We start from the raw sequence: 7,882 nt of genomic DNA on the forward strand, positions 1-7,882 counted from the left end.
ATGTGCCTGACAGAAGCCATTCCCCCTCATTTCTATTGCCTACCTTTTAACTGTGAAGTGAAGCGCTAATTATTCATTTTTGTCACATTAGAAGGGAGGAGAGGCAGGGCCAGCTGACCTAGCCGGTGGTACTTTTCCTGCTCAGTCAACTCCAGACCCAGACACTTAAGGTGTAGGCTACTCTCATGAGTGTTTCTCTGTGCTTGAGGAGGACCCAGCACATTGACTAAACATTGAACTCATCAAACCTGAGGTTACCCAGACCCTGAAACTTGAAGCCAGTTGACTGGCATCATTATACCCATGAGAATTAGGAGATGGGGTCTAGAAGCAAGGTCTGATAGCTTTCTTAAAAAATGGGTGTGAAGGGGCACCTGGGTGGCTCAGTCGGTTAAGCGTCCGACTTCGGCTCAGGTCATGATCTCACAGTCTGTGAGTTCGAGCCCCGGGTCGGGCTCTGTGCTGACAGCTCAGAGCCTGGAGCCTGCTTCGGATTCTGTGTCTCCCTCTCTCTCTGCTTTCTCTGTCTCAAAAATAAATAAAAACATTAAAAAAAATTTTTTTAATTAAAAAATGGGTGTGAAGTGGGGAGAGGTACTTAGCATAAAGTTTTATCATGTTACAACCAGCTTCATTGAACTATTTCCTCACAAGTCAGAGAAGGGACAACAGGGGCTATAAACTAAAGAGAAACAAGAAAGCCAGGATATGTTACAGAAAACACCAGCTTCTCTCTGGGCTTGTTTTAAAACACAGACAGCCTTTTCCTCCACAGTTGAAGTGTTTCTTCCTGGAGATTCCAATAGCCAGATTTTCAGTGGGCCAACCCCTGCTGCAGTAGGTGGGTAGAGAGAAGGGTTGGGGGGGAGAGAGGGGGGAGGAGTAAGAGAGAGAGAGAAAGAGAGAGAGAGAGAGAAAGGGAAAGGAAAGAAAAGGCAAGGCAAGGCAAGGCAAGGCAAGGCAAGGCAAGGCAAGGCAAGACGAAGGATCAACAGAGCCACAATGGAGACCCTGAGCAAGGCCAGAAACCACAGAGTGTGTAAGGAGGTGAAGGTCAGGAAAGTCTGGAAGGTCTTGGGGTCAATTAGACTGACATCTTGATGAGGTGTGGACCTGACCCTGTCCTGTTCAGTACTATTACCCATGCATGGCATGTGATTTTTTTTTTTTAGGATTCTGTGATTTTTTATTAATTAATTTCCATTAATCACCTTTTATTGCTCCCCTTGAAACCTTAAGCTAGAATTGTGACCTCTCTATTTCTCTGATCTTGGCATTTGTGGGGTGTCTCTCTAAAATCAAGAGAAACTTTAATTTTTACTAATAGCATCAATAGAGAGCTTATAAAATAAAGATAAATTAAGTTTAAACCAAGATAAAAAATAAATAGAGCTGAAGAAAAAGGAAACGTGTTGTACATATCACACTTCTGTTATACAGGTGCACATATATATGTGTATATATACACATATAAATGTGGAATATATGGTGGCTCTTCATTATGTGATCTATTAACTTCACGGGCCATGGATTTGTAAATAGCGGACAGAGAAGTAAATGTGTAGATTCTCTTGCCTCTTTGTAATACTTACAAGTAACGCGGGGCAAAAAATTCAAAGATGAATTTTATTTTCCTTTGCTATACATGTGAAAAATTATCAGGTTTCATCATCAGATTACTTTGACCCAATGTAAATTTTCATGATAATTTAACGCTGCTGCCTTTTATCTGTTAGTGAAGTTTATTTTCAGGTCACACTAGGAAGCTCCCTAAAAAGCTCCTGTGGTTCTCAACTCTGTTGGCTCGCTAGAATCACCCTTAAAGGAGCTTAAATACACTCCAGATTCTTGGGAAAAAGAAAAAGAAAACAAGTACAGGTAAAAGCAGAGAGGAGATAATATAGAACTAAGAAATTACTCAATAACTGCCTAAAAAAGAAAGAATTATAGTCTTATAAGTCTACATTATATATAAAGTGGTATAATGCCAATTCAAGGTGGATACTGGCAAGATAAAGATGCATATTACAATACTTACAGTATTCACAAGAAGAAGAAAGAGGGAATGAAGAAACCAAGAAAATACAGGACAAGGCAAGTACCAAAACAGTAGACTTAACTATATTAGGAACTACGGTAAATAAAAATGAACTTAACATTCCAAATTAAAAGATTATCAAATTGGATAAAAAAGCAAGATCTCACCATGCGCTATTTATAAAAAATCTTACCGTGACCCACATAGGTTGATACAATGACAGGTTAAAATAAAAGGTTGGGAAGAGATACACCACTAAGCATATCATATATGCTTAGATATACAGAGATATACCACTAAGCATATGCTTAGATAAACACTAAGCATAAAAAACCAGTATGGTTGTATCAATACCAAAGAAAGTAGACTTCAAGACAAGAAAAATTACCAGAAATGAAGAGAAATATTAATGAATATAACAGGCTAACTTCCTCTAGAAGAAATAATAACCCCAAAATCTGTATGTGCTAAAAAACAAAGCTTAAAAATACACAAAATAAAATTAGCAGAAATTTTGTTAACAATACACTTTTATTTTATACAGAAAGGTTTTAGAGCAACAAGCTAGAAAAAAAGAGCAAATTAATTCCCAACTAAATAGAAATGAGAACATAATAAAGACAAGAAATTAAATCAATAACAAAAAATGCATAAAAATGTAACAAAAGCATTCAAGACGAAAGTATATTATTTGAAAAGATTAACAAAACTGATAAATGGCTGGCAAAATTGACCCCCCTCAAAAAGCCAAAAATTATATTGGGAATAAGGTCATCACTACAGATCCTATAGACATTAATATTATAATAAGAAAATATTATTGACAACTTAAAGTTTACAAATTAGCAGAAAAGGACAAACTCCTTGAAATACACAAAGTAACAAAACTAACACAGAAGAACTTGGTAATCTTTTTTTTTTTAATTAATTTATTTACTTTCAGAGAAAGAGAGAGAGAGCATGCAGGGAGGAGCAGAGAGGGAGACAAAGAGAGAGAATCCCAAGCAGACTCCATGCTGCCAACACAGAGCCCAATGTGGGGCTCAAACTCACAAACCGTGATATCATGATCTGAACTTAAATCAAGCTTTGGATGCTTAACCAACTGAGCCATGCAGGTGCCCCTAAGAACTTGGTAATCTTTTTTTTTTTTTAATTTTTTAACGTTTATTTATTTTAGAGACAGAACATGAATGGGGGGAGGGTCAGAGAGAGAGGGAGACACATAATCGGAAGCAGGCTCCAGGCTCCGATCTGTCATTCCAGAGCCTGACGCGGGTCTCGAACTCGTGAACCACGAGATCATGACCTGAGCCGAAGTCGGACACTTAACCGACTGAGCCACCCAGGCGCCCAGAACTTGGTAATCTTAAGATTCATATTTGTTGAAGAAATTAATAGAGTAATCAAAAATCTTTGTATTAAAAAAAATGCCCAGATGGCTTCTTAGTAAACACTGTCAAATTTAAGGAAGAAATAATACCAATCTTCTAAAAACTCCTTGAGAAAATATAGAAGGGACCACTTTCTTATTCATGTTATGAGGACAGCATAACCCTTATACCAAAACCTAACAAGGACATTTCAAAGGAAAGAAAAGTATATTCTTCACAGATATAAACACAAAAATCCTTATCCAAACATGACCAATTTGAATCCAATAATATAAAAATATTATAATACATTATGACCAATTAAAGAATGCAAATCCAGCTCAATATTTGAAAAGTAATCAATGTAACTCACTTCATTAATAGAATGAAGAAATCTCATATGATCAGCTAAATAGAAAAATTAAGTCAAAATCCAATATTCATGATAAAAATATCCAGCCAACTAGGAGTAGAAAGGAACTTCCTCAGTCTAATAAAAGGCACCCCACAAAAACCCTTCAGTGAATGTTCACACTTAATAGGGAAATATGGAATACTTTTCTTCCAAAATCAGGAACAAAATAAGAATGTCCACTCTCACCGTTGTTATTCACTATTTTACTGTAGGTTTTCGCCAGTCCAATAAGACAAGAAAAAGAATTTTTAAAAGGCATAAATGTTGGCAAGGAAGAAATAAAACTCTCTTCATGTACATGTGACATGATGATATATATAGAAAATCCTAAAGAGTCTATAATGAAACTACTAAATCTACTAAGTGAATTCAGTGAGAATATAAGAGGTTAATATAAAAAATTCAATTATATTTCGACATGACATTAAGAAACATTTGGTAATTAAATTTTAAAAGCAATTCTATTTGAATAAATTTAGTAAAAAATGTGAAAGACCTCTACACTGTAAATTATAAAACACTAAGAAAAATTAAATTCCTATATAAAGAGAGATAAACCATCTTCTTAGATTTGAAAGACCCAGTACTGCCCAAATTGCTTAATAGATCCCATGCAAGGGGCATATGTACCCCAATGTTTATAGCAGCACTTTCAATAATAGCCAAATTATGGAAAAAGCCTAAATGTCCATCAACTGACGAATGGATAGAGAAGATGTGGTTTATATATACAATGGAATACTACTTGGCGATGAGAAAGAATGAAATCTGTCCATTTGTAGCAACATAGATGGAACTGGAGGGTATTATGCTAAGTGAAATAAGTCAGTCAGAGAAAGACAGGTACCATATGTTTTCACTCATATGTGGATCCTGAGAAATTTAACAGAAGACCATGGGGGAGGGGGGCAAAAAAAAAGTTACAGAGAGGGAGGGAGGCAAACCATAAGAGACTCTTAAATACTGAGAACAAACTGAGGATTGATGGGGAGTGGGAGAGAGGGGAAAGTGGGTGATGGGCATTGAGGAGGACACCTGTTGGGATGAGCACTGGGTCTTGTATGGAAACCAATTTGACAAATTATATTTAATAAAAAAAATAGATTCCATGCAATCTCAAATAAATCCAATCAGGCTTTGTGTTCAAAAAAACAAAAAAAACAAAAACTAAAAACCTGGTAAGCAGATCCAAAATTGTATACGGAAATACAAAGTGCCCAGACAAGTCAAAACAGCCAAGAAAATTTTGAAAAAGAACAGACTTAGATGACTCATACAACCTGATTTTTTTTTTTTTTGCAACAGTTTTGGGACACCAGTTTTTATCTCAGAATAGAGTAACCAGGACTCTCATGCATTGCTGAAATGAATATAAAATGGTACTACCTCTCTGAAAAATGGCATTCTATAAATTTAGACATACACATATGCAATTACCCTGCAAGTAAATACCCTAAAGAAAATGAAAGCCTTGGAGGAGAATATTCACTGGTGTCTTATTCACAGTAGCTAAAAGATTAGACACAACCCAAATGTCCGGCCCTGGGAGAACGTATTAAAACATTGTGGTTTATTTATTTAATGTTACTACTCAGCACTAAAAATTAATAAACTATCAACAACATTGAGGAACATTAAGACATTGTGTTGAATGAAATAAACTGGACACACGCAAAAAATATATACTGTATGTTTCCATTTACAGGAAGCTCAAGAACTGACAAAATTAAGCTCTGGGAGTAGAACTCAGAAAGGTGGTTGTCTCTCGAGGTGAGGGCCAACTGCAAGGAGGGAAAATTTTTTTTAATTTTTTAATTAAAAAAAAACGTTAATGTTTATTTATTTTTGAGAGAGAGACAGAGACAGAGACAGAAAGCGAGTGGGGGAGGGGCAGAGAGCGAGGGAGACACGTAATGCGAAGCAGGCTCCAGGCTGAGCTGTCAGCACAGAGCCTGACGTGGGACTCGAACCCACCAGCCGTGAGATCATGACCTGAGTGAAGCTGGACGCTTAACCGATTGAGCGAGCCACCCAGGTGCCCCAAAGAGGGAAATGTTTCATGTTTGGTTTGAGCATTCATTACACAAGGGTATATGCTTGTCATTGACCTATACCCTAAAATCTGTGCATTTTACCATGTGCAAATTAATCTCAAAAACCACTCAAAAATATTTTAAGTAAGATGGTGGGCGTGAGTGATTTGCATTTATTTTCTTCTGGGTGGCTTGGATTGATCGATCTTAGTGGTACCTGAAGCTCAGTCTGTAGGATTTGCTGTTCGAGAACCGTGGAATGCCAGGCTTGAGTGCAGTAAGAGCAGAGGTGTGCCCGCTCATGCCCCTCCCAGCCAGGCAGCCCCACAAGCTAGCTGCACACCAGACTGGCAGGGCCCTCCCGATTACCCTCCTTTTGTAAAGCCTGGCACCAGCCTACCCATCGGTGCAGTAAATTTCAAACACACACCGATTCTAAGTTACTCAGAAATGAATTCCCTAAGAAGCAGGATTGCATAGGGAGGAAAGAACACAGGATAAAGGTCCAAAGTGTGGAGTTATATTCCCAGTGCATCTGCTCCCAGACCCTGTGATCTTAGGCAAATCCCCAATTTTCTGACCTTCAGAAGGTGGTGGTAACACACAACTGCCCAGGCAACATTCCAGGGCTTTGCTGGAATAGGAAGAGCTGAGAGGCATAGATGGAAGCCTGCTATAAAATGCAAAGCTCCGTGTGAATTTACAGGACTATCACCGTTATTTTATTCAGTAGCCTGACTCCGACCCCCCTCCCCAATCCTACATGTGCACACAACCTTGACCTATTTTTGAAAAATTTAAATTAGAACCTTTATCAGAGGTAGAGAAATTTTAACAGCCAAGTCTGTTTCTTTTAGAAAATATGGAGAAACATTGGTTCAAGGTTTTTCAAATCCTCTGTGGATCCCATCCACCCAGATATACAGACAATCAAGATTCAGACATCACTTTTAACCTGAACGTCAGATTTTAGCCACAGACTTTCCTGTCCCCACTTAGAAAATGAAGTCCCCACCTGCCTCTCCCCTCACTCCTTACTAATGCCAGGCAGGACCTCACACTCATTTTTACAGAGCAAACCCTGAGAGCCATCTCACCTGCTGGCAAAGGTCAAGGCCAAGGCTGTGGCCAGGTGAGGCATCAGGTGAGGCATCTGTGTTTGGTGCTCAATGATCTTGACTTCTTTCTTGGCTTTAGGCCCAAACTGCCTCCGGCTAGAGAGAATCAAGCAGGCACAAATTTTATCAAAATTCAACAGGCAACTTCATTTCCAGAGCTAAAAGTGCTAAGCAGCCATTTGCCTTTAAAACACTTCAGAATACAGAATGCCCGGGTCTCCTAAACTGTGGTTGAGATAATTAGATATCAAAAGTTTCTTAGGATAGTCCAACAGAAAAGCTTTTTGGCTCCTCTGGAAATTAATCTTCCCACCATGGACTATTTTTAAAGCAGACTATCTGTTTAATTAATACACAGAGTAATTTTTACTCCTTAACATTTACATGGCATTTTATAGTTCCGGGTGCCCCACGATCATTAATTATTCAGCTTTACTAAGTTTGTGACATAATTAATAGGACGGGAGCAACATCCTAGAATGTATTTCAAAAGGACATTCTCAACAAGGAGGCAACTCTAACCCCGCTGCTCCCGTCAGATTCACAGGCAGGTCATTACTTTCAGCCCACCTAAATCCCCCTGCAGTTCCACACAGAAAGGTGTTCACAACCCGCCGGAAGTACTGGGCTTTCTGAACAGCTGCTGCTCTAAGGCAATGGTGTCCAGGCGAATCGAGGCCTTCCTTAGAGCAGTTCATGGCGGGGGGGGGGGGGGGGGGGGTGGATTATCCCCACAGGCAACACCCAGGGTCTAATCCTACAGAATCCCTCGGCCGCAGACTGCAAAAAGCCTGGCCTGTCGGAAGTCACCTCCCTCCCCAGCTCTATGATTGGCTCTACAGCCCTGGGTTTGGCAGCCTCCCCTCTGAACATTCTGATCTTCACGCTGATTTTTGAAAGGACAC

This window comes from Prionailurus bengalensis, chromosome A3, assembly GCF_016509475.1.
Source record: "Prionailurus bengalensis isolate Pbe53 chromosome A3, Fcat_Pben_1.1_paternal_pri, whole genome shotgun sequence".
Classification (NCBI taxonomy): domain Eukaryota; kingdom Metazoa; phylum Chordata; class Mammalia; order Carnivora; family Felidae; genus Prionailurus; species Prionailurus bengalensis.